Below are 25,312 nucleotides of genomic sequence, written 5' to 3' on the forward strand. Positions count from 1 at the left end.
CGATTTCCATTCGAACTGCGAGAAAGGCAGACTGGTACACGGAGCTCTGAGAACAAAGGTGCACGCCCTAGGCGGGCTTGGGCAGAAGCAGCGTTCTCGAGCGCTTGGCTGCCGGCACACTGCTGGGTATGTGGCGCCCCTGCGGCGGCTTCTGGCCGCCGGCAAGTGAAAGCGGAGCCAGGCGTGGGCGAGGGCGGTGAACGAAGCGGCTAAGTGCCGTGCTTGTGTGCACCACGTTAGAGGCTACTAGGAGAGGAAGGTGGTTGACTCTCGCTTGCCTTCCCAAGTGCCCTTAGCAGTCGGAAGGAGCAAGCTGAAGCACTGCTGCTTGTGCTGCTCCTTGGTTCCCTTGCAGCCTGCTCTGAAAGCATTGGCAGTCGCTTCTAGGCGCCGAGTTGCACACACACAGCACCACGCTAAGTGCCGCGGAGAAGGGAAATCCAGAGTGCAGCGAGGAGCTGGACGTGGCTTACGTGCAGTAAGGAGAAGGTGAACCTAAGCACAGCCTCTTCAATCTGGCCGCCTCTGCTCTGGTAGCAACTTTTGCAAGTCAGCAAAGGGAGACGCGAGTATGTAGAACGGAGGGCAGCTAGACGCCGTGTGTTATGCGCCCTTTCAGGGCTGCTGACAAGGGGCTACTTTAAGAACGCCTTCTTCGTCCTCGCGTCCTTCTCGCTTCGCTCTAGCTGCAAGGAGTACAGCACAGCGAAGGAGTGAGGACGGGCACTGCCCCAGCTTTTGCCCTGGCGTGCAACGGCTGTGTGCTGCTTTTCCAAGCAGCAAGAGCACTGAGAAGTGAAAGCGATTGTGAAGGAGCTCTTTGGCTGCTCGTGTGCTCTTCGCTGCACTGCGCCGCTCGCAAGCGGCTTCGTTCTTCGGCGTCTGCCGTCCGGAGAGAGCTGAACTGCAGCGGTCAGTTTCAGCTCTGCCCAACAGCGCGCTCTCAGTTCTGCGGACAAGCACGCCCTGTTGCCTTGGCTCCGAGTGCAAAGTCCCTAGCGAGCACTCACTCAGTGCAATGCACCCAGAAAGACGCTCTCGCTCGTCTTTCAAGGAGCGATTCCTAACAGCAGAAGCAGCAGAGGCACAAACTGGATGACGAGAAGGGACAATGTAGAACACGTCTCTGTCCTGGCACATTGTCGTGTGCGATACGTCCCTCCGGGTCTTCGGTCCTTGCGAAGCTCTATGTACTGCGAGCGCTGCTACTTGAAGCTGAGACGGACCGCGGAGCTAGCGGCGAATTCGGAGAGCGCTAAGCACGAAGTCAAGAAGCGAGACGTGTCCCTGCAACGCGGTGCTAAGAGCAGCTTCCCCGCGGCGGGGGCGAGCTCCGGCCACGAGACATTCTCGTCCTAGCAACGGATCTCTGTGAAGGGCGTAGGCGAAAAACTTTCGATTTCCATTCGAACTGCGAGAAAGGCAGACTGTTACACGGAGCTCTGAGAACAAAGGTGCACGCCCTAGGCGGGCTTGGGCAGAAGCAGCGTTCTCGAGCGCTTGGCTGCCGGCACACTGCTGGGTATGTGGCGCCCCTGCGGCGGCTTCTGGCCGCCGGCAAGTGAAAGCGGAGCCAGGCGTGGGCGAGGGCGGTGAACGAAGCGGCTAAGTGCCGTGCTTGTGTGCACCACGTTAGAGGCTACTAGGAGAGGAAGGTGGTTGACTCTCGCTTGCCTTCCCAAGTGCCCTTAGCAGTCGGAAGGAGCAAGCTGAAGCACTGCTGCTTGTGCTGCTCCTTGGTTCCCTTGCAGCCCGCTCTGAAAGCATTGGCGGTCGCTTCTAGGCGCCGAGTTGCACACACACAGCACCACGCTAAGTGCCGCGGAGAAGGGAAATCCAGAGTGCAGCGAGGAGCTGGACGTGGCTTACGTGCAGTAAGGAGAAGGTGAACCTAAGCACAGCCTCTTCAATCTGGCCGCCTCTGCTCTGGTAGCAACTTTTGCAAGTCAGCTGTGATAAATGTGATTCGTGCTAATTAAGTTGTAACTATATTAACAAAATTGTATTTAGATCAATAGAAGACAATTGTTACAGAGTGAAAAGGGGGAGATGGGTGAGACAGGATAAAAGACATCTCCCAGATGTTGGGAGTCGAAGAAGGAGGTTGGAAGAAAGTCAGATAAGAATAGTCGAAGGACGAAGGTCTGATAAGCGGCATCTAGAAATACAGCTTCAACCTTGAAGCTGTCAAAAATGGAATGATCACAAGCATGGGACTTAATTAAAGTCATGTTATGGAAAACATCTGCTCAGTCACACAGGGCGCCTGCGCTACCTGCAGGTCACACCTCGGTCACTGATGGTGATGATGGGCCTTCACCGGAAATAAGACCCTCAAAAGGATAAGAGACCCCCTAACCCATTAGTAGAGTATGCGCCGTGCAGTATAGTTACGTAGATCTTAGGAATAGAAACTAGGAGGAGCTTTCTAGAAACTTCTGTAGCCTACAGTATATAAGTGGGATTGTTAGCCTGGATGCTTTGATACGTGAGGAATGGCGAGCCACTCCCCGTATCCCCGGTCGGAGGGGGGCCCCTCCCCGGTCGGTTTTGCTTATGCTTTATACGAACCTCAATTATACTAAATTACTTACTGCCAAATTTTGTATATTCTTAAATATATGCACTTTGATTGTTTCATCTCCAATACTTTAATTGTCATCTCCAATACTTTGATTGTATTCATTTTGTTACTATTAAAAACTTACTATTAAATTTAATCTTGTTGCTTGATAAATTGAGAAAAATAGAAAATCATTCATAACAATTTGGTGCCGAAACCCGGGAACTCCAGTCCAAGTGAAGAATGGCTAGTTTTGGGAAGGAGCTCCCCACCAATTGTTAAGGTGGTCCCAAGGCTAGACCAGGCTCTCTTGGAAAAGGAGTTCCAAATTAAAATAAAGCATAAGCAAAAGAAGCTCGCTACAAGGAGGCGCGCCAGAAGAAGAAGGCTCCCGTGAGAACGCCGGCAGAAAGGGAAAGGTGCCCGTAAAACGTCTTGTGCACAAGAACCCTGTGCGAAAATGGGCTGTGTGAGTACCATGGGGTTGGGTAAAGGGGGCGGCTGTGTGCTTGTGTGTGAGTGAGGAATGTCTGAAAGGGGAGAGCGAGTGAATACCCCGGGAGGGACTGGGAGGGAAAGTCCCAGCCCGAGAACTCACGAGAAAAGTCTTTGAGAAGGGAGCTGATGCTCGAAAGAAGTGATTTAAGAAGGGAGTAAATGAACCAGGTTCAACTATCTGTTGGGAGGATAATAGATGGAAGATTCAGTACGTGATTAAGAAAGAATTGTGGAAAATAGTCAGAAAGAGAGGTTGGGGAGAGAATAAAAGGAAAAGACGGAATTAGGTAGGAAACAAGTGTTTGGCAAAAGAAGTGAGATTGGTATATTAAGCGAAGGAGTTGAACTGCAGAACGAATGAGAGAGAGCAAGGGAAATGTTGCCGCCAGAGATGGGTCAGAGGAAAAGTAAAATCTCTGACCCAGGGGTTGTGAAGTGTGAGAAAAATTCACAAGAACCCAGTGTGCCTGGGAACCAAGAGGGGGTTCCCAGAAGGGGAGCGAGATTCCTCAGGACAGCCCCCTGAGGATAGTGTTACAATACTAAAGTACAAGGGAATCCCAAAGAGAAAAAGTAAGCAGAAAATTATACAGTACTGTATGTTTGAGTGGAGAAAAGAAAAGATTTGTGCAAATAATTTGTACTGGCCAGAGTTTAAATCATTTGAAGATTAGATTTGTCAGGTTTTAAATCTATATATGAGTTCAAAACAACGTTTTAATTAGGAAAAAAAGTGAATATGCTGCTTTGTGGCTTCCAAAAAGTGTGTGGGGGGTAAATTTATAGTTCAAAGGCAAGAAAAAGAAGGTTATTCGTTATACCCTTTGCAAACTAACGGACGGGCAGCAAGAAGGGACTGGCTAAAGCCATGGGAATCGTTAAATCACCTCCCACCCCCATACAGACAGCCTGTCCAGCCTGTTCAGCCCTTGGTCCCCGATGCACCCCTTATTCAAGTCGAGCCAGTAGCACACAGAACTAGAGGCAGAAGGGAACAAGAGGAAGAAAGTGACAAAGAGGGCGAGGAAGCAGGAAGGGAAAATAGATTATACCCTCTTAGAGAGGTTCCAATAGCAAATCTGGCCCCAGGACAGGGACCTATTGGTTACGTGAGTGTTCCCCTAAATACTAGGAACTTTAGGAAATTTAAGAAAGAAATGAGCAGGATGCCAGAAGATCATATTGAGGTAGCAAAGAAACTAGATCAGTTATTAGGACTGAATATTTACACCTGAGTGGAATTGCAGTCTATTTTAGAAATCTTGTTTACAGTGGAAGAGAGAAATGATTAGATAGTCAGGAATACAGGCTTAGAATAGAGATCAAGACATGAAAACGGGACCTTTTATGCCGCAATTCAACTAATAGAGAATCAGGACCAACTACTCCTTGCCATATTAACTCTTGTGCAGGCTAAAGAACAAGCAATCCAAAATATTATAAATCAGAGTATCATAACTGGCAATTGCTGTGGAGAAGAAGTCTATGTGCCACGTAGTAAATACGTCTCACCAGCAAATTGGCATCGCGAGTATATCTATTGGTGGAAAAGAAGGTTTAGAAAACCAAAAAGAAGAATTATTTAATTGAAATAGTGTAATTTTGTTGTGGTTGGCATATCTCCGGAGCTTTACTAAATTGGGGAAAAAAAAAAAAATTATTAGCTAATCAATCTAGGGAAAGAGATAAGGCAGTGCTGCAGAACTATAAATATTTTGTGCCATCTTTGGAACAGAAAAAGTTAAAATAGATCGTGCGAACCTTATGAGGCCAAGGGTACCAAAGAAAAAGAAATCCCAGGATGAAAACTTTGCTACCGAGAAGATGGACATCTCGGCCCTTGGCTGCAACCCAAGGGGCCTTGAGACAGGTAGAAAGTTAAAATTCCTGAGGATTCTTTTCATGGTGCTTACAATAATACCCCTAGCAGCTGGCCAGAACCGTAAGACTGCATGGAATGGAAAAGAACAGGCCATGCAGGAACAAATTACAAGACGACAAACCACTCAAGAAGCAGAAATAAAGACACGAACCCTTCCTGATCCCTGTGACAAATGCAATCAATCCATGTGGGTCAAGAATAAGATGGAATCAGTATTTGTGGCACACCCATATATTAGTGCAGCTTGTTATGATCATAACAGCTTCTTAGAAATTTGTGTAAAAAGTTCAAAATTGTATTGGGTAAGAAAAAATTTGGGATTCAAGGGACGAGCTCCTTACCCTAATGATAATCAACTCGGTCCTAGATATGAACATTTTTTGTGTTTTGAAAAGGATGAAAAAGAAAAAGGGTCAAAGAAAAAACTAATTGGAAAACAAAAAGAAACAATGAAGGATAGGGAAATAATCAAAAAGAAAGAGTTAGAAGAACTGGATGAGCTGTATAAACAATTAAAACAGCACTATAGCGACTGGGATTTGCCAACTTCAAACAAAAATTTGTTTGTAGATCTGATGCAAGAAATTGCCACCGAATTAGGGTTATCTAAATGTTTTGTTTGTGGAGGACTTAGGATGGCTGAAAGATGGCCATGGAGAGGTGAGGGTTTGGCTCCAGAACAATTTTTAAAATGGAATCATACACAAATTTCTAAGACCCTAAGACGGCCTGAAGGCTGGGTCCTGAGTCATCAAGTCATTGGAACAGTTTGTATAACTCGGGAAGGGAGAAAATACACTGAAGTGGTAGGATATACTCCTTGCCTATCTACTTTAGTAGTAAATTCAGACAATAACACAAAGACCTGGCGACCCAAGAGTCCTACTGGATATTGGGGAATAGCAAAAGAAATGAATTGCGAGTGGAATAATCAAACTAATTTGTGCTGGCATAACAGTTCTGGAGCTAACCCCTACCAATCCATAAAAGACTTGAAATCTTATTGGGAACAACCAGAAAATACAAAAGAAAGATGGAAAGCCCCTGATGGAATATATTGGATTTGTGGGCAACGAGCATACAGTGAACTACCCTGAAAATGGGAGGGAACTTGTACCTTAGGATTATACGACCCTCCTTCTTTGTCAGACCAAGGTCTAAGGGCGATGTACTAGGAACACCACTTTATGAAACCTTAGAAAGAAAAAAAAAGAGAATTAAATCTCGACTTTCCGATGGCGGAAGGAAACCAAAAATGGAAAGATGAAGAATGGCCTGCAGAAAGAATTATAGCATACTATGAACCTGCTACTTGGGCTCAGGATGGGTCTTGGGGATATAGAACTCCAATTTACCTATTAAACCGGTTGATAAGGCTCCAGGCCGTAGTAGAAGTCGTCTCAAACCACACAGCAGACGCTTTAAAGTTGTTGGCCAAACAGCATTCACAAATGCGAGCATTTGTATATCAAAACAGAATTGCCCTAGACTACCTGTTGGCAGAAGAAGGAGGAGTTTGTGGGAGGTTTAATGAATCTGAGTGTTGTGTGGAAATGGATGACCACGGGGAAGCCATCACCAAACTTGCTGGCGAAAAAGTGGCACATGTACCAGTTCAAAAATGGAATTCTATCCTGAAAGCTGACTGGTGGAATAATCTTTTTGGGGGGTGTGTGGTGGAAAAAATTAGGATTCATGCTATTGTGTTCTGTTTTAGGTCTATTGTTTCTGCCTTGCATGATACCATGTCTAATCAGACTAATACACTCAGTAATTCAAGGAATGCAACTTACAGCCATACCTATAGATCCAGAATTAACAACAAAAGGAAAAATAAACTCCTTGATGGTACTGAAAGCACAATCCACTTGCACTCGAAGAAGAAAAATCGAGAAAATAGTGACTGAATGCAAAGAGAATACCCTGGCATGAGAAATGTTAACCAAATTTGAGAAAAGGTGTGAAGAGCTAGATGCCACATGAAAAATGTTAAAAAAAAAAAATTAAAAGCTAGTATAAAAAAACATAGACAATACGAAGTAGCAACTTTTTAGAGCACGAATCAATATAATCAAAAAGAGAAATGGGGGAATTGTGATAAATGTGATTCGTGCTAATTAAGTTGTAACTATATTAACAAAATTGTATTTAGATCAATAGAAGACAATTGTTACAGAGTGAAAAGGGGGAGATGGGTGAGACAGGATAAAAGACATCTCCCAGATGTTGGGAGTCGAAGAAGGAGGTTGGAAGAAAGTCAGATAAGAATAGTCGAAGGACGAAGGTCTGATAAGCGGCATCTAGAAATACAGCTTCAACCTTGAAGCTGTCAAAAATGGAATGATCACAAGCATGGGACTTAATTAAAGTCATGTTATGGAAAACATCTGCTCAGTCACACAGGGCGCCTGCGCTACCTGCAGGTCACACCTCGGTCACTGATGGTGATGATGGGCCTTCACCGGAAATAAGACCCTCAAAAGGATAAGAGACCCCCTAACCCATTAGTAGAGTATGCGCCGTGCAGTATAGTTACGTAGATCTTAGGAATAGAAACTAGGAGGAGCTTTCTAGAAACTTCTGTAGCCTACAGTATATAAGTGGGATTGTTAGCCTGGATGCTTTGATACGTGAGGAATGGCGAGCCACTCCCCGTATCCCCGGTCGGAGGGGGGCCCCTCCCCGGTCGGTTTTGCTTATGCTTTATACGAACCTCAATTATACTAAATTACTTACTGCCAAATTTTGTATATTCTTAAATATATGCACTTTGATTGTTTCATCTCCAATACTTTAATTGTCATCTCCAATACTTTGATTGTATTCATTTTGTTACTATTAAAAACTTACTATTAAATTTAATCTTGTTGCTTGATAAATTGAGAAAAATAGAAAATCATTCATAACATCAGCAAAGGGAGACGCGAGTATGTAGAACGGAGGGCAGCGAGACGCCGTGTGTTATGCGCCCTTTCAGGGCTGCTGACAAGGGGCTACTTTAAGAACGCCTTCTTCGTCCTCGCGTCCTTCTCGCTTCGCTCTAGCTGCAAGGAGTACAGCACAGCGAAGGAGTGAGGACGGGCACTGCCCCAGCTTTTGCCCTGGCGTGCAACGGCTGTGTGCTGCTTTTCCAAGCAGCAAGAGCACTGAGAAGTGAAAGCGATTGTGAAGGAGCTCTTTGGCTGCTCGTGTGCTCTTCGCTGCACTGCGCCGCTCGCAAGCGGCTTCGTTCTTCGGCGTCTGCCGTCCGGAGAGAGCTGAACTGCAGCGGTCAGTTTCAGCTCTGCCCAACAGCGCGCTCTCAGTTCTGCGGACAAGCACGCCCTGTTGCCTTGGCTCCGAGTGCAAAGTCCCTAGCGAGCACTCACTCAGTGCAATGCACCCAGAAAGACGCTCTCGCTCGTCTTTCAAGGAGCGATTCCTAACAGCACAAGCAGCAGAGGCACAAACTGGATGACGAGAAGGGACAATGTAGAACACGTCTCTGTCCTGGCACATTGTCGTGTGCGATACGTCCCTCCGGGTCTTCGGTCCTTGCGAAGCTCTATGTACTGCGAGCGCAGCTACTTGAAGCTGAGAAGGACCGCGGAGCTAGCGGCGAATTCGGAGAGCGCTAAGCACGAAGTCAAGAAGCGAGACGTGTCCCTGCAACGCGGTGCTAAGAGCAGCTTCCTCGCGGAGGGGGCGAGCTCCGGCCACGAGACATTCTCGTCCTAGCAACGGATCTCTGTGAAGGGCGTAGGCGAAAAGCTTTCGATTTCCATTCGAACTGCGAGAAAGGCAGACTGTTACACGGAGCTCTGAGAACAAAGGTGCACGCCCTAGGCGGGCTTGGGCAGAAGCAGCGTTCTCGAGCGCTTGGCTGCCGGCACACTGCTGGGTATGTGGCGCCCCTGCGGCGGCTTCTGGCCGCCGGCAAGTGAAAGCGGAGCCAGGCGTGGGCGAGGGCGGTGAACGAAGCGGCTAAGTGCCGTGCTTGTGTGCACCACGTTAGAGGCTACTAGGAGAGGAAGGTGGTTGACTCTCGCTTGCCTTCCCAAGTGCCCTTAGCAGTCGGAAGGAGCAAGCTGAAGCACTGCTGCTTGTGCTGCTCCTTGGTTCCCTTGCAGCCCGCTCTGAAAGCATTGGCAGTCGCTTCTAGGCGCCGAGTTGCACACACACAGCACCACGCTAAGTGCCGCGGAGAAGGGAAATCCAGAGTGCAGCGAGGAGCTGGACGTGGCTTACGTGCAGTAAGGAGAAGGTGAACCTAAGCACAGCCTCTTCAATCTGGCCGCCTCTGCTCTGGTAGCAACTTTTGCAAGTCAGCAAAGGGAGACGCGAGTATGTAGAACGGAGGGCAGCGAGACGCCGTGTGTTATGCGCCCTTTCAGGGCTGCTGACAAGGGGCTACTTTAAGAACGCCTTCTTCGTCCTCGCGTCCTTCTCGCTTCGCTCTAGCTGCAAGGAGTACAGCACAGCGAAGGAGTGAGGACGGGCACTGCCCCAGCTTTTGCCCTGGCGTGCAACGGCTGTGTGCTGCTTTTCCAAGCAGCAAGAGCACTGAGAAGTGAAAGCGATTGTGAAGGAGCTCTTTGGCTGCTCGTGTGCTCTTCGCTGCACTGCGCCGCTCGCAAGCGGCTTCGTTCTTCGGCGTCTGCCGTCCGGAGAGAGCTGAACTGCAGCGGTCAGTTTCAGCTCTGCCCAACAGCGCGCTCTCAGTTCTGCGGACAAGCACGCCCTGTTGCCTTGGCTCCGAGTGCAAAGTCCCTAGCGAGCACTCACTCAGTGCAATGCACCCAGAAAGACGCTCTCGCTCGTCTTTCAAGGAGCGATTCCTAACAGCAGAAGCAGCAGAGGCACAAACTGGATGACGAGAAGGGACAATGTAGAACACGTCTCTGTCCTGGCACATTGTCGTGTGCGATACGTCCCTCCGGGTCTTCGGTCCTTGCGAAGCTCTATGTACTGCGAGCGCTGCTACTTGAAGCTGAGACGGACCGCGGAGCTAGCGGCGAATTCGGAGAGCGCTAAGCACGAAGTCAAGAAGCGAGACGTGTCCCTGCAACGCGGTGCTAAGAGCAGCTTCCTCGCGGCGGGGGCGAGCTCCGGCCACGAGACATTCTCGTCCTAGCAACGGATCTCTGTGAAGGGCGTAGGCGAAAAGCTTTCGATTTCCATTCGAACTGCGAGAGAGGCAGACTGTTACACGGAGCTCTGAGAACAAAGGTGCACGCCCTAGGCGGGCTTGGGCAGAAGCAGCGTTCTCGAGCGCTTGGCTGCCGGCACACTGCTGGGTATGTGGCGCCCCTGCGGCGGCTTCTGGCCGCCGGCAAGTGAAAGCGGAGCCAGGCGTGGGCGAGGGCGGTGAACGAAGCGGCTAAGTGCCGTGCTTGTGTGCACCACGTTAGAGGCTACTAGGAGAGGAAGGTGGTTGACTCTCGCTTGCCTTCCCAAGTGCCCTTAGCAGTCGGAAGGAGCAAGCTGAAGCACTGCTGCTTGTGCTGCTCCTTGGTTCCCTTGCAGCCCGCTCTGAAAGCATTGGCAGTCGCTTCTAGGCGCCGAGTTGCACACACACAGCACCACGCTAAGTGCCGCGGAGAAGGGAAATCCAGAGTGCAGCGAGGAGCTGGACGTGGCTTACGTGCAGTAAGGAGAAGGTGAACCTAAGCACAGCCTCTTCAATCTGGCCGCCTCTGCTCTGGTAGCAACTTTTGCAAGTCAGCAAAGGGAGACGCGAGTATGTAGAACGGAGGGCAGCGAGACGCCGTGTGTTATGCGCCCTTTCAGGGCTGCTGACAAGGGGCTACTTTAAGAACGCCTTCTTCGTCCTCGCGTCCTTCTCGCTTCGCTCTAGCTGCAAGGAGTACAGCACAGCGAAGGAGTGAGGACGGGCACTGCCCCAGCTTTTGCCCTGGCGTGCAACGGCTGTGTGCTGCTTTTCCAAGCAGCAAGAGCACTGAGAAGTGAAAGCGATTGTGAAGGAGCTCTTTGGCTGCTCGTGTGCTCTTCGCTGCACTGCGCCGCTCGCAAGCGGCTTCGTTCTTCGGCGTCTGCCGTCCGGAGAGAGCTGAACTGCAGCGGTCAGTTTCAGCTCTGCCCAACAGCGCGCTCTCAGTTCTGCGGACAAGCACGCCCTGTTGCCTTGGCTCCGAGTGCAAAGTCCCTAGCGAGCACTCACTCAGTGCAATGCACCCAGAAAGACGCTCTCGCTCGTCTTTCAAGGAGCGATTCCTAACAGCACAAGCAGCAGAGGCACAAACTGGATGACGAGAAGGGACAATGTAGAACACGTCTCTGTCCTGGCACATTGTCGTGTGCGATACGTCCCTCCGGGTCTTCGGTCCTTGCGAAGCTCTATGTACTGCGAGCGCAGCTACTTGAAGCTGAGACGGACCGCGGAGCTAGCGGCGAATTCGGAGAGCGCTAAGCACGAAGTCAAGAAGCGAGACGTGTCCCTGCAACGCGGTGCTAAGAGCAGCTTCCTCGCGGCGGGGGCGAGCTCCGGCCACGAGACATTCTCGTCCTAGCAACGGATCTCTGTGAAGGGCGTAGGCGAAAAGCTTTCGATTTCCATTCGAACTGCGAGAAAGGCAGACTGTTACACGGAGCTCTGAGAACAAAGGTGCACGCCCTAGGCGGGCTTGGGCAGAAGCAGCGTTCTCGAGCGCTTGGCTGCCGGCACACTGCTGGGTATGTGGCGCCCCTGCGGCGGCTTCTGGCCGCCGGCAAGTGAAAGCGGAGCCAGGCGTGGGCGAGGGCGGTGAACGAAGCGGCTAAGTGCCGTGCTTGTGTGCACCACGTTAGAGGCTACTAGGAGAGGAAGGTGGTTGACTCTCGCTTGCCTTCCCAAGTGCCCTTAGCAGTCGGAAGGAGCAAGCTGAAGCACTGCTGCTTGTGCTGCTCCTTGGTTCCCTTGCAGCCCGCTCTGAAAGCATTGGCAGTCGCTTCTAGGCGCCGAGTTGCACACACACAGCACCACGCTAAGTGCCGCGGAGAAGGGAAATCCAGAGTGCAGCGAGGAGCTGGACGTGGCTTACGTGCAGTAAGGAGAAGGTGAACCTAAGCACAGCCTCTTCAATCTGGCCGCCTCTGCTCTGGTAGCAACTTTTGCAAGTCAGCAAAGGGAGACGCGAGTATGTAGAACGGAGGGCAGCTAGACGCCGTGTGTTATGCGCCCTTTCAGGGCTGCTGACAAGGGGCTACTTTAAGAACGCCTTCTTCGTCCTCGCGTCCTTCTCGCTTCGCTCTAGCTGCAAGGAGTACAGCACAGCGAAGGAGTGAGGACGGGCACTGCCCCAGCTTTTGCCCTGGCGTGCAACGGCTGTGTGCTGCTTTTCCAAGCAGCAGGAGAACTGAGAAGTGAAAGCGATTGTGAAGGAGCTCTTTGGCTGCTCGTGTGCTCTTCGCTGCACTGCGCCGCTCGCAAGCGGCTTCGTTCTTCGGCGTCTGCCGTCCGGAGAGAGCTGAACTGCAGCGGTCAGTTTCAGCTCTGCCCAACAGCGCGCTCTCAGTTCTGCGGACAAGCACGCCCTGTTGCCTTGGCTCCGAGTGCAAAGTCCCTAGCGAGCACTCACTCAGTGCAATGCACCCAGAAAGACGCTCTCGCTCGTCTTTCAAGGAGCGATTCCTAACAGCAGAAGCAGCAGAGGCACAAACTGGATGACGAGAAGGGACAATGTAGAACACGTCTCTGTCCTGGCACATTGTCGTGTGCGATACGTCCCTCCGGGTCTTCGGTCCTTGCGAAGCTCTATGTACTGCGAGCGCTGCTACTTGAAGCTGAGACGGACCGCGGAGCTAGCGGCGAATTCGGAGAGCGCTAAGCACGAAGTCAAGAAGCGAGACGTGTCCCTGCAACGCGGTGCTAAGAGCAGCTTCCTCGCGGCGGGGGCGAGCTCCGGCCACGAGACATTCTCGTCCTAGCAACGGATCTCTGTGAAGGGCGTAGGCGAAAAGCTTTCGATTTCCATTCGAACTGCGAGAAAGGCAGACTGTTACACGGAGCTCTGAGAACAAAGGTGCACGCCCTAGGCGGGCTTGGGCAGAAGCAGCGTTCTCGAGCGCTTGGCTGCCGGCACACTGCTGGGTATGTGGCGCCCCTGCGGCGGCTTCTGGCCGCCGGCAAGTGAAAGCGGAGCCAGGCGTGGGCGAGGGCGGTGAACGAAGCGGCTAAGTGCCGTGCTTGTGTGCACCACGTTAGAGGCTACTAGGAGAGGAAGGTGGTTGACTCTCGCTTGCCTTCCCAAGTGCCCTTAGCAGTCGGAAGGAGCAAGCTGAAGCACTGCTGCTTGTGCTGCTCCTTGGTTCCCTTGCAGCCCGCTCTGAAAGCATTGGCAGTCGCTTCTAGGCGCCGAGTTGCACACACACAGCACCACGCTAAGTGCCGCGGAGAAGGGAAATCCAGAGTGCAGCGAGGAGCTGGACGTGGCTTACGTGCAGTAAGGAGAAGGTGAACCTAAGCACAGCCTCTTCAATCTGGCCGCCTCTGCTCTGGTAGCAACTTTTGCAAGTCGGCAAAGGGAGACGCGAGTATGTAGAACGGAGGGCAGCTAGACGCCGTGTGTTATGCGCCCTTTCAGGGCTGCTGACAAGGGGCTACTTTAAGAACGCCTTCTTCGTCCTCGCGTCCTTCTCGCTTCGCTCTAGCTGCAAGGAGTACAGCACAGCGAAGGAGTGAGGACGGGCACTGCCCCAGCTTTTGCCCTGGCGTGCAACGGCTGTGTGCTGCTTTTCCAAGCAGCAAGAGCACTGAGAAGTGAAAGCGATTGTGAAGGAGCTCTTTGGCTGCTCGTGTGCTCTTCGCTGCACTGCGCCGCTCGCAAGCGGCTTCGTTCTTCGGCGTCTGCCGTCCGGAGAGAGCTGAACTGCAGCGGTCAGTTTCAGCTCTGCCCAACAGCGCGCTCTCAGTTCTGCGGACAAGCACGCCCTGTTGCCTTGGCTCCGAGTGCAAAGTCCCTAGCGAGCACTCACTCAGTGCAATGCACCCAGAAAGACGCTCTCGCTCGTCTTTCAAGGAGCGATTCCTAACAGCACAAGCAGCAGAGGCACAAACTGGATGACGAGAAGGGACAATGTAGAACACGTCTCTGTCCTGGCACATTGTCGTGTGCGATACGTCCCTCCGGGTCTTCGGTCCTTGCGAAGCTCTATGTACTGCGAGCGCTGCTACTTGAAGCTGAGACGGACCGCGGAGCTAGCGGCGAATTCGGAGAGCGCTAAGCACGAAGTCAAGAAGCGAGACGTGTCCCTGCAACGCGGTGCTAAGAGCAGCTTCCTCGCGGCGGGGGCGAGCTCCGGCCACGAGACATTCTCGTCCTAGCAACGGATCTCTGTGAAGGGCGTAGGCGAAAAGCTTTCGATTTCCATTCGAACTGCGAGAAAGGCAGACTGGTACACGGAGCTCTGAGAACAAAGGTGCACGCCCTAGGCGGGCTTGGGCAGAAGCAGCGTTCTCGAGCGCTTGGCTGCCGGCACACTGCTGGGTATGTGGCGCCCCTGCGGCGGCTTCTGGCCGCCGGCAAGTGAAAGCGGAGCCAGGCGTGGGCGAGGGCGGTGAACGAAGCGGCTAAGTGCCGTGCTTGTGTGCACCACGTTAGAGGCTACTAGGAGAGGAAGGTGGTTGACTCTCGCTTGCCTTCCCAAGTGCCCTTAGCAGTCGGAAGGAGCAAGCTGAAGCACTGCTGCTTGTGCTGCTCCTTGGTTCCCTTGCAGCCCGCTCTGAAAGCATTGGCAGTCGCTTCTAGGCGCCGAGTTGCACACACACAGCACCACGCTAAGTGCCGCGGAGAAGGGAAATCCAGAGTGCAGCGAGGAGCTGGACGTGGCTTACGTGCAGTAAGGAGAAGGTGAACCTAAGCACAGCCTCTTCAATCTGGCCGCCTCTGCTCTGGTAGCAACTTTTGCAAGTCGGCAAAGGGAGACGCGAGTATGTAGAACGGAGGGCAGCGAGACGCAGTGTGTTATGCGGCCTTTCAGGGCTGCTGACAAGGGGCTACTTTAAGAACGCCTTCTTCGTCCTCGCGTCCTTCTCGCTTCGCTCTAGCTGCAAGGAGTACAGCACAGCGAAGGAGTGAGGACGGGCACTGCCCCAGCTTTTGCCCTGGCGTGCAACGGCTGTGTGCTGCTTTTCCAAGCAGCAAGAGCACTGAGAAGTGAAAGCGATTGTGAAGGAGCTCTTTGGCTGCTCGTGTGCTCTTCGCTGCACTGCGCCGCTCGCAAGCGGCTTCGTTCTTCGGCGTCTGCCGTCCGGAGAGAGCTGAACTGCAGCGGTCAGTTTCAGCTCTGCCCAACAGCGCGCTCTCAGTTCTGCGGACAAGCACGCCCTGTTGCCTTGGCTCCGAGTGCAAAGTCCCTAGCGAGCACTCACTCAGTGCAATGCACCCAGAAAGACGCTCTCGCTCGTCTTTCAAGGAGCGATTCCTAACAGCAGAAGCAGCAGAGGCACAAACTGGATGACGAGAAGGGACAATGTAGAACACGTCTCTGTCCTGGCACATTGTCGTGTGCGATACGTCCCTCCGGGTCTTCGGTCCTTGCGAAGCTCTATGTACTGCGAGCGCTGCTACTTGAAGCTGAGACGGACCGCGGAGCTAGCGGCGAATTCGGAGAGCGCTAAGCACGAAGTCAAGAAGCGAGACGTGTCCCTGCAACGCGGTGCTAAGAGCAGCTTCCTCGCGGCGGGGGCGAGCTCCGGCCACGAGACATTCTCGTCCTAGCAACGGATCTCTGTGAAGGGCGTAGGCGAAAAGCTTTCGATTTCCATTCGAACTGCGAGAAAGGCAGACTGTTACACGGAGCTCTGAGAACAAAGGTGCACGCCCTAGGCGGGCTTGGGCAGAAGCAGCGTTCTCGAGCGCTTGGCTGCCGGCACACTGCTGGGTATGTGGCGCCCCTGCGGCGGCTTCTGGCCGCCGGCAAGTGAAAGCGGAGCCAGGCGTGGGCGAGGGCGGTGAACGAAGCGGCTAAGTGCCGTGCTTGTGTGCACCACGTTAGAGGCTACTAGGAGAGGAAGGTGGTTGACTCTCGCTTGCCTTCCCAAGTGCCCTTAGCAGTCGGAAGGAGCAAGCTGAAGCACTGCTGCTTGTGCTGCTCCTTGGTTCCCTTGCAGCCCGCTCTGAAAGCATTGGCAGTCGCTTCTAGGCGCCGAGTTGCACACACACAGCACCACGCTAAGTGCCGCGGAGAAGGGAAATCCAGAGTGCAGCGAGGAGCTGGACGTGGCTTACGTGCAGTAAGGAGAAGGTGAACCTAAGCACAGCCTCTTCAATCTGGCCGCCTCTGCTCTGGTAGCAACTTTTGCAAGTCAGCAAAGGGAGACGCGAGTATGTAGAACGGAGGGCAGCGAGACGCCGTGTGTTATGCGCCCTTTCAGGGCTGCTGACAAGGGGCTACTTTAAGAACGCCTTCTTCGTCCTCGCGTCCTTCTCGCTTCGCTCTAGCTGCAAGGAGTACAGCACAGCGAAGGAGTGAGGACGGGCACTGCCCCAGCTTTTGCCCTGGCGTGCAACGGCTGTGTGCTGCTTTTCCAAGCAGCAGGAGCACTGAGAAGTGAAAGCGATTGTGAAGGAGCTCTTTGGCTGCTCGTGTGCTCTTCGCTGCACTGCGCCGCTCGCAAGCGGCTTCGTTCTTCGGCGTCTGCCGTCCGGAGAGAGCTGAACTGCAGCGGTCAGTTTCAGCTCTGCCCAACAGCGCGCTCTCAGTTCTGCGGACAAGCACGCCCTGTTGCCTTGGCTCCGAGTGCAAAGTCCCTAGCGAGCACTCACTCAGTGCAATGCACCCAGAAAGACGCTCTCGCTCGTCTTTCAAGGAGCGATTCCTAACAGCAGAAGCAGCAGAGGCACAAACTGGATGACGAGAAGGGACAATGTAGAACACGTCTCTGTCCTGGCACATTGTCGTGTGCGATACGTCCCTCCGGGTCTTCGGTCCTTGCGAAGCTCTATGTACTGCGAGCGCAGCTACTTGAAGCTGAGACGGACCGCGGAGCTAGCGGCGAATTCGGAGAGCGCTAAGCACGAAGTCAAGAAGCGAGACGTGTCCCTGCAACGCGGTGCTAAGAGCAGCTTCCTCGCGGCGGGGGCGAGCTCCGGCCACGAGACATTCTCGTCCTAGCAACGGATCTCTGTGAAGGGCGTAGGCGAAAAGCTTTCGATTTCCATTCGAACTGCGAGAAAGGCAGACTGGTACACGGAGCTCTGAGAACAAAGGTGCACGCCCTAGGCGGGCTTGGGCAGAAGCAGCGTTCTCGAGCGCTTGGCTGCCGGCACACTGCTGGGTATGTGGCGCCCCTGCGGCGGCTTCTGGCCGCCGGCAAGTGAAAGCGGAGCCAGGCGTGGGCGAGGGCGGTGAACGAAGCGGCTAAGTGCCGTGCTTGTGTGCACCACGTTAGAGGCTACTAGGAGAGGAAGGTGGTTGACTCTCGCTTGCCTTCCCAAGTGCCCTTAGCAGTCGGAAGGAGCAAGCTGAAGCACTGCTGCTTGTGCTGCTCCTTGGTTCCCTTGCAGCCCGCTCTGAAAGCATTGGCAGTCGCTTCTAGGCGCCGAGTTGCACACACACAGCACCACGCTAAGTGCCGCGGAGAAGGGAAATCCAGAGTGCAGCGAGGAGCTGGACGTGGCTTACGTGCAGTAAGGAGAAGGTGAACCTAAGCACAGCCTCTTCAATCTGGCCGCCTCTGCTCTGGTAGCAACTTTTGCAAGTCAGCAAAGGGAGACGCGAGTATGTAGAACGGAGGGCAGCTAGACGCCGTGTGTTATGCGCCCTTTCAGGGCTGCTGACAAGGGGCTACTTTAAGAACGCCTTCTTCGTCCTCGCGTCCTTCTCGCTTCGCTCTAGCTGCAAGGAGTACAGCACAGCGAAGGAGTGAGGACGGGCACTGCCCCAGCTTTTGCCCTGGCGTGCAACGGCTGTGTGCTGCTTTTCCAAGCAGCAAGAGCACTGAGAAGTGAAAGCGATTGTGAAGGAGCTCTTTGGCTGCTCGTGTGCTCTTCGCTGCACTGCGCCGCTCGCAAGCGGCTTCGTTCTTCGGCGTCTGCCGTCCGGAGAGAGCTGAACTGCAGCGGTCAGTTTCAGCTCTGCCCAACAGCGCGCTCTCAGTTCTGCGGACAAGCACGCCCTGTTGCCTTGGCTCCGAGTGCAAAGTCCCTAGCGAGCACTCACTCAGTGCAATGCACCCAGAAAGACGCTCTCGCTCGTCTTTCAAGGAGCGATTCCTAACAGCAGAAGCAGCAGAGGCACAAACTGGATGACGAGAAGGGACAATGTAGAACACGTCTCTGTCCTGGCACATTGTCGTGTGCGATACGTCCCTCCGGGTCTTCGGTCCTTGCGAAGCTCTATGTACTGCGAGCGCTGCTACTTGAAGCTGAGACGGACCGCGGAGCTAGCGGCGAATTCGGAGAGCGCTAAGCACGAAGTCAAGAAGCGAGACGTGTCCCTGCAACGCGGTGCTAAGAGCAGCTTCCTCGCGGCGGGGGCGAGCTCCGGCCACGAGACATTCTCGTCCTAGCAACGGATCTCTGTGAAGGGCGTAGGCGAAAAGCTTTCGATTTCCATTCGAACTGCGAGAAAGGCAGACTGTTACACGGAGCTCTGAGAACAAAGGTGCACGCCCTAGGCGGGCTTGGGCAGAAGCAGCGTTCTCGAGCGCTTGGCTGCCGGCACACTGCTGGGTATGTGGCGCCCCTGCGGCGGCTTCTGGCCGCCGGCAAGTGAAAGCGGAGCCAGGCGTGGGCGAGGGCGGTGAACGAAGCGGCTAAGTGCCGTGCTTGTGTGCACCACGTTAGAGGCTACTAGGAGAGGAAGGTGGTTGACTCTCGCTTGCCTTCCCAAGTGCCCTTAGCAGTCGGAAGGAGCAAGCTGAAGCACTGCTGCTTGTGCTGCTCCTTGGTTCCCTTGCAGCCCGCTCTGAAAGCATTGGCAGTCGCTTCTAGGCGCCGAGTTGCACACACACAGCACCACGCTAAGTGCCGCGGAGAAGGGAAATCCAGAGTGCAGCGAGGAGCTGGACGTGGCTTACGTGCAGTAAGGAGAAGGTGAACCTAAGCACAGCCTCTTCAATCTGGCCGCCTCTGCTCTGGTAGCAACTTTTGCAAGTCAGCAAAGGGAGACGCGAGTATGTAGAACGGAGGGCAGCTAGACGCCGTGTGTTATGCGCCCTTTCAGGGCTGCTGACAAGGGGCTACTTTAAGAACGCCTTCTTCGTCCTCGCGTCCTTCTCGCTTCGCTCTAGCTGCAAGGAGTACAGCACAGCGAAGGAGTGAGGACGGGCACTGCCCCAGCTTTTGCCCTGGCGTGCAACGGCTGTGTGCTGCTTTTCCAAGCAGCAAGAGCACTGAGAAGTGAAAGCGATTGTGAAGGAGCTCTTTGGCTGCTCGTGTGCTCTTCGCTGCACTGCGCCGCTCGCAAGCGGCTTCGTTCTTCGGCGTCTGCCGTCCGGAGAGAGCTGAACTGCAGCGGTCAGTTTCAGCTCTGCCCAACAGCGCGCTCTCAGTTCTGCGGACAAGCACGCCCTGTTGCCTTGGCTCCGAGTGCAAAGTCCCTAGCGAGCACTCACTCAGTGCAATGCACCCAGAAAGACGCTCTCGCTCGTCTTTCAAGGAGCGATTCCTAACAGCACAAGCAGCAGAGGCACAAACTGGATGACGAGAAGGGACAATGTAGAACACGTCTCTGTCCTGGCACATTGTCGTGTGCGATACGTCCCTCCGGGTCTTCGGTCCTTGCGAAGCTCTATGTACTGCGAGCGCTGCTACTTGAAGCTGAGACGGACCGCGGAGCTAGCGGCGAATTCGGAGAGCGCTAAGCACGAAGTCAAGAAGCGAGACGTGTCCCTGCAACGCGGTGCTAAGAGCAGCTTCCTCGCGGCGGGGGCGAGCTCCGGCCACGAGACATTCTCGTCCTAGCAACGGATCTCTGTGAAGGGCGTAGGCGAAAAGCTTTCGATTTCCATTCGAACTGCGAGAAAGGCAGACTGTTACACGGAGCTCTGAGAACAAAGGTGCACGCCCTAGGCGGGCTTGGGCAGAAGCAGCGTTCTCGAGCGCTTGGCTGCCGGCACACTGCTGGGTATGTGGCGCCCCTGCGGCGGCTTCTGGCCGCCGGCAAGTGAAAGCGGAGCCAGGCGTGGGCGAGGGCGGTGAACGAAGCGGCTAAGTGCCGTGCTTGTGTGCACCACGTTAGAGGCTACTAGGAGAGGAAGGTGGTTGACTCTCGCTTGCCTTCCCAAGTGCCCTTAGCAGTCGGAAGGAGCAAGCTGAAGCACTGCTGCTTGTGCTGCTCCTTGGTTCCCTTGCAGCCCGCTCTGAAAGCATTGGCAGTCGCTTCTAGGCGCCGAGTTGCACACACACAGCACCACGCTAAGTGCCGCGGAGAAGGGAAATCCAGAGTGCAGCGAGGAGCTGGACGTGGCTTACGTGCAGTAAGGAGAAGGTGAACCTAAGCACAGCCTCTTCAATCTGGCCGCCTCTGCTCTGGTAGCAACTTTTGCAAGTCAGCAAAGGGAGACGCGAGTATGTAGAACGGAGGGCAGCGAGACGCCGTGTGTTATGCGCCCTTTCAGGGCTGCTGACAAGGGGCTACTTTAAGAACGCCTTCTTCGTCCTCGCGTCCTTCTCGCTTCGCTCTAGCTGCAAGGAGTACAGCACAGCGAAGGAGTGAGGACGGGCACTGCCCCAGCTTTTGCCCTGGCGTGCAACGGCTGTGTGCTGCTTTTCCAAGCAGCAAGAGCACTGAGAAGTGAAAGCGATTGTGAAGGAGCTCTTTGGCTGCTCGTGTGCTCTTCGCTGCACTGCGCCGCTCGCAAGCGGCTTCGTTCTTCGGCGTCTGCCGTCCGGAGAGAGCTGAACTGCAGCGGTCAGTTTCAGCTCTGCCCAACAGCGCGCTCTCAGTTCTGCGGACAAGCACGCCCTGTTGCCTTGGCTCCGAGTGCAAAGTCCCTAGCGAGCACTCACTCAGTGCAATGCACCCAGAAAGACGCTCTCGCTCGTCTTTCAAGGAGCGATTCCTAACAGCAGAAGCAGCAGAGGCACAAACTGGATGACGAGAAGGGACAATGTAGAACACGTCTCTGTCCTGGCACATTGTCGTGTGCGATACGTCCCTCCGGGTCTTCGGTCCTTGCGAAGCTCTATGTACTGCGAGCGCTGCTACTTGAAGCTGAGACGGACCGCGGAGCTAGCGGCGAATTCGGAGAGCGCTAAGCACGAAGTCAAGAAGCGAGACGTGTCCCTGCAACGCGGTGCTAAGAGCAGCTTCCTCGCGGCGGGGGCGAGCTCCGGCCACGAGACATTCTCGTCCTAGCAACGGATCTCTGTGAAGGGCGTAGGCGAAAAGCTTTCGATTTCCATTCGAACTGCGAGAGAGGCAGACTGTTACACGGAGCTCTGAGAACAAAGGTGCACGCCCTAGGCGGGCTTGGGCAGAAGCAGCGTTCTCGAGCGCTTGGCTGCCGGCACACTGCTGGGTATGTGGCGCCCCTGCGGCGGCTTCTGGCCGCCGGCAAGTGAAAGCGGAGCCAGGCGTGGGCGAGGGCGGTGAACGAAGCGGCTAAGTGCCGTGCTTGTGTGCACCACGTTAGAGGCTACTAGGAGAGGAAGGTGGTTGACTCTCGCTTGCCTTCCCAAGTGCCCTTAGCAGTCGGAAGGAGCAAGCTGAAGCACTGCTGCTTGTGCTGCTCCTTGGTTCCCTTGCAGCCCGCTCTGAAAGCATTGGCAGTCGCTTCTAGGCGCCGAGTTGCACACACACAGCACCACGCTAAGTGCCGCGGAGAAGGGAAATCCAGAGTGCAGCGAGGAGCTGGACGTGGCTTACGTGCAGTAAGGAGAAGGTGAACCTAAGCACAGCCTCTTCAATCTGGCCGCCTCTGCTCTGGTAGCAACTTTTGCAAGTCAGCAAAGGGAGACGCGAGTATGTAGAACGGAGGGCAGCGAGACGCCGTGTGTTATGCGCCCTTTCAGGGCTGCTGACAAGGGGCTACTTTAAGAACGCCTTCTTCGTCCTCGCGTCCTTCTCGCTTCGCTCTAGCTGCAAGGAGTACAGCACAGCGAAGGAGTGAGGACGGGCACTGCCCCAGCTTTTGCCCTGGCGTGCAACGGCTGTGTGCTGCTTTTCCAAGCAGCAAGAGCACTGAGAAGTGAAAGCGATTGTGAAGGAGCTCTTTGGCTGCTCGTGTGCTCTTCGCTGCACTGCGCCGCTCGCAAGCGGCTTCGTTCTTCGGCGTCTGCCGTCCGGAGAGAGCTGAACTGCAGCGGTCAGTTTCAGCTCTGCCCAACAGCGCGCTCTCAGTTCTGCGGACAAGCACGCCCTGTTGCCTTGGCTCCGAGTGCAAAGTCCCTAGCGAGCACTCACTCAGTGCAATGCACCCAGAAAGACGCTCTCGCTCGTCTTTCAAGGAGCGATTCCTAACAGCAGAAGCAGCAGAGGCACAAACTGGATGACGAGAAGGGACAATGTAGAACACGTCTCTGTCCTGGCACATTGTCGTGTGCGATACGTCCCTCCGGGTCTTCGGTCCTTGCGAAGCTCTATGTACTGCGAGCGCTGCTACTTGAAGCTGAGACGGACCGCGGAGCTAGCGGCGAATTCGGAGAGCGCTAAGCACGAAGTCAAGAAGCGAGACGTGTCCCTGCAACGCGGTGCTAAGAGCAGCTTCCTCGCGGCGGGGGCGAGCTCCGGCCACGAGACATTCTCGTCCTAGCAACGGATCTCTGTGAAGGGCGTAGGCGAAAAGCTTTCGATTTCCATTCGAACTGCGAGAGAGGCAGACTGTTACACGGAGCTCTGAGAACAAAGGTGCACGCCCTAGGCGGGCTTGGGCAGAAGCAGCGTTCTCGAGCGCTTGGCTGCCGGCACACTGCTGGGTATGTGGCGCCCCTGCGGCGGCTTCTGGCCGCCGGCAAGTGAAAGCGGAGCCAGGCGTGGGCGAGGGCGGTGAACGAAGCGGCTAAGTGCCGTGCTTGTGTGCACCACGTTAGAGGCTACTAGGAGAGGAAGGTGGTTGACTCTCGCTTGCCTTCCCAAGTGCCCTTAGCAGTCGGAAGGAGCAAGCTGAAGCACTGCTGCTTGTGCTGCTCCTTGGTTCCCTTGCAGCCCGCTCTGAAAGCATTGGCAGTCGCTTCTAGGCGCCGAGTTGCACACACACAGCACCACGCTAAGTGCCGCGGAGAAGGGAAATCCAGAGTGCAGCGAGGAGCTGGACGTGGCTTACGTGCAGTAAGGAGAAGGTGAACCTAAGCACAGCCTCTTCAATCTGGCCGCCTCTGCTCTGGTAGCAACTTTTGCAAGTCAGCAAAGGGAGACGCGAGTATGTAGAACGGAGGGCAGCGAGACGCCGTGTGTTATGCGCCCTTTCAGGGCTGCTGACAAGGGGCTACTTTAAGAACGCCTTCTTCGTCCTCGCGTCCTTCTCGCTTCGCTCTAGCTGCAAGGAGTACAGCACAGCGAAGGAGTGAGGACGGGCACTGCCCCAGCTTTTGCCCTGGCGTGCAACGGCTGTGTGCTGCTTTTCCAAGCAGCAGGAGCACTGAGAAGTGAAAGCGATTGTGAAGGAGCTCTTTGGCTGCTCGTGTGCTCTTCGCTGCACTGCGCCGCTCGCAAGCGGCTTCGTTCTTCGGCGTCTGCCGTCCGGAGAGAGCTGAACTGCAGCGGTCAGTTTCAGCTCTGCCCAACAGCGCGCTCTCAGTTCTGCGGACAAGCACGCCCTGTTGCCTTGGCTCCGAGTGCAAAGTCCCTAGCGAGCACTCACTCAGTGCAATGCACCCAGAAAGACGCTCTCGCTCGTCTTTCAAGGAGCGATTCCTAACAGCAGAAGCAGCAGAGGCACAAACTGGATGACGAGAAGGGACAATGTAGAACACGTCTCTGTCCTGGCACATTGTCGTGTGCGATACGTCCCTCCGGGTCTTCGGTCCTTGCGAAGCTCTATGTACTGCGAGCGCAGCTACTTGAAGCTGAGACGGACCGCGGAGCTAGCGGCGAATTCGGAGAGCGCTAAGCACGAAGTCAAGAAGCGAGACGTGTCCCTGCAACGCGGTGCTAAGAGCAGCTTCCTCGCGGCGGGGGCGAGCTCCGGCCACGAGACATTCTCGTCCTAGCAACGGATCTCTGTGAAGGGCGTAGGCGAAAAGCTTTCGATTTCCATTCGAACTGCGAGAAAGGCAGACTGGTACACGGAGCTCTGAGAACAAAGGTGCACGCCCTAGGCGGGCTTGGGCAGAAGCAGCGTTCTCGAGCGCTTGGCTGCCGGCACACTGCTGGGTATGTGGCGCCCCTGCGGCGGCTTCTGGCCGCCGGCAAGTGAAAGCGGAGCCAGGCGTGGGCGAGGGCGGTGAACGAAGCGGCTAAGTGCCGTGCTTGTGTGCACCACGTTAGAGGCTACTAGGAGAGGAAGGTGGTTGACTCTCGCTTGCCTTCCCAAGTGCCCTTAGCAGTCGGAAGGAGCAAGCTGAAGCACTGCTGCTTGTGCTGCTCCTTGGTTCCCTTGCAGCCCGCTCTGAAAGCATTGGCAGTCGCTTCTAGGCGCCGAGTTGCACACACACAGCACCACGCTAAGTGCCGCGGAGAAGGGAAATCCAGAGTGCAGCGAGGAGCTGGACGTGGCTTACGTGCAGTAAGGAGAAGGTGAACCTAAGCACAGCCTCTTCAATCTGGCCGCCTCTGCTCTGGTAGCAACTTTTGCAAGTCAGCAAAGGGAGACGCGAGTATGTAGAACGGAGGGCAGCTAGACGCCGTGTGTTATGCGCCCTTTCAGGGCTGCTGACAAGGGGCTACTTTAAGAACGCCTTCTTCGTCCTCGCGTCCTTCTCGCTTCGCTCTAGCTGCAAGGAGTACAGCACAGCGAAGGAGTGAGGACGGGCACTGCCCCAGCTTTTGCCCTGGCGTGCAACGGCTGTGTGCTGCTTTTCCAAGCAGCAAGAGCACTGAGAAGTGAAAGCGATTGTGAAGGAGCTCTTTGGCTGCTCGTGTGCTCTTCGCTGCACTGCGCCGCTCGCAAGCGGCTTCGTTCTTCGGCGTCTGCCGTCCGGAGAGAGCTGAACTGCAGCGGTCAGTTTCAGCTCTGCCCAACAGCGCGCTCTCAGTTCTGCGGACAAGCACGCCCTGTTGCCTTGGCTCCGAGTGCAAAGTCCCTAGCGAGCACTCACTCAGTGCAATGCACCCAGAAAGACGCTCTCGCTCGTCTTTCAAGGAGCGATTCCTAACAGCAGAAGCAGCAGAGGCACAAACTGGATGACGAGAAGGGACAATGTAGAACACGTCTCTGTCCTGGCACATTGTCGTGTGCGATACGTCCCTCCGGGTCTTCGGTCCTTGCGAAGCTCTATGTACTGCGAGCGCTGCTACTTGAAGCTGAGACGGACCGCGGAGCTAGCGGCGAATTCGGAGAGCGCTAA

This window comes from Sturnus vulgaris, chromosome 21 (genome assembly GCF_052056855.1).
Source record: "Sturnus vulgaris isolate bStuVul1 chromosome 21, bStuVul1.hap1, whole genome shotgun sequence".
In the NCBI taxonomy this organism is placed as follows: domain Eukaryota; kingdom Metazoa; phylum Chordata; class Aves; order Passeriformes; family Sturnidae; genus Sturnus; species Sturnus vulgaris.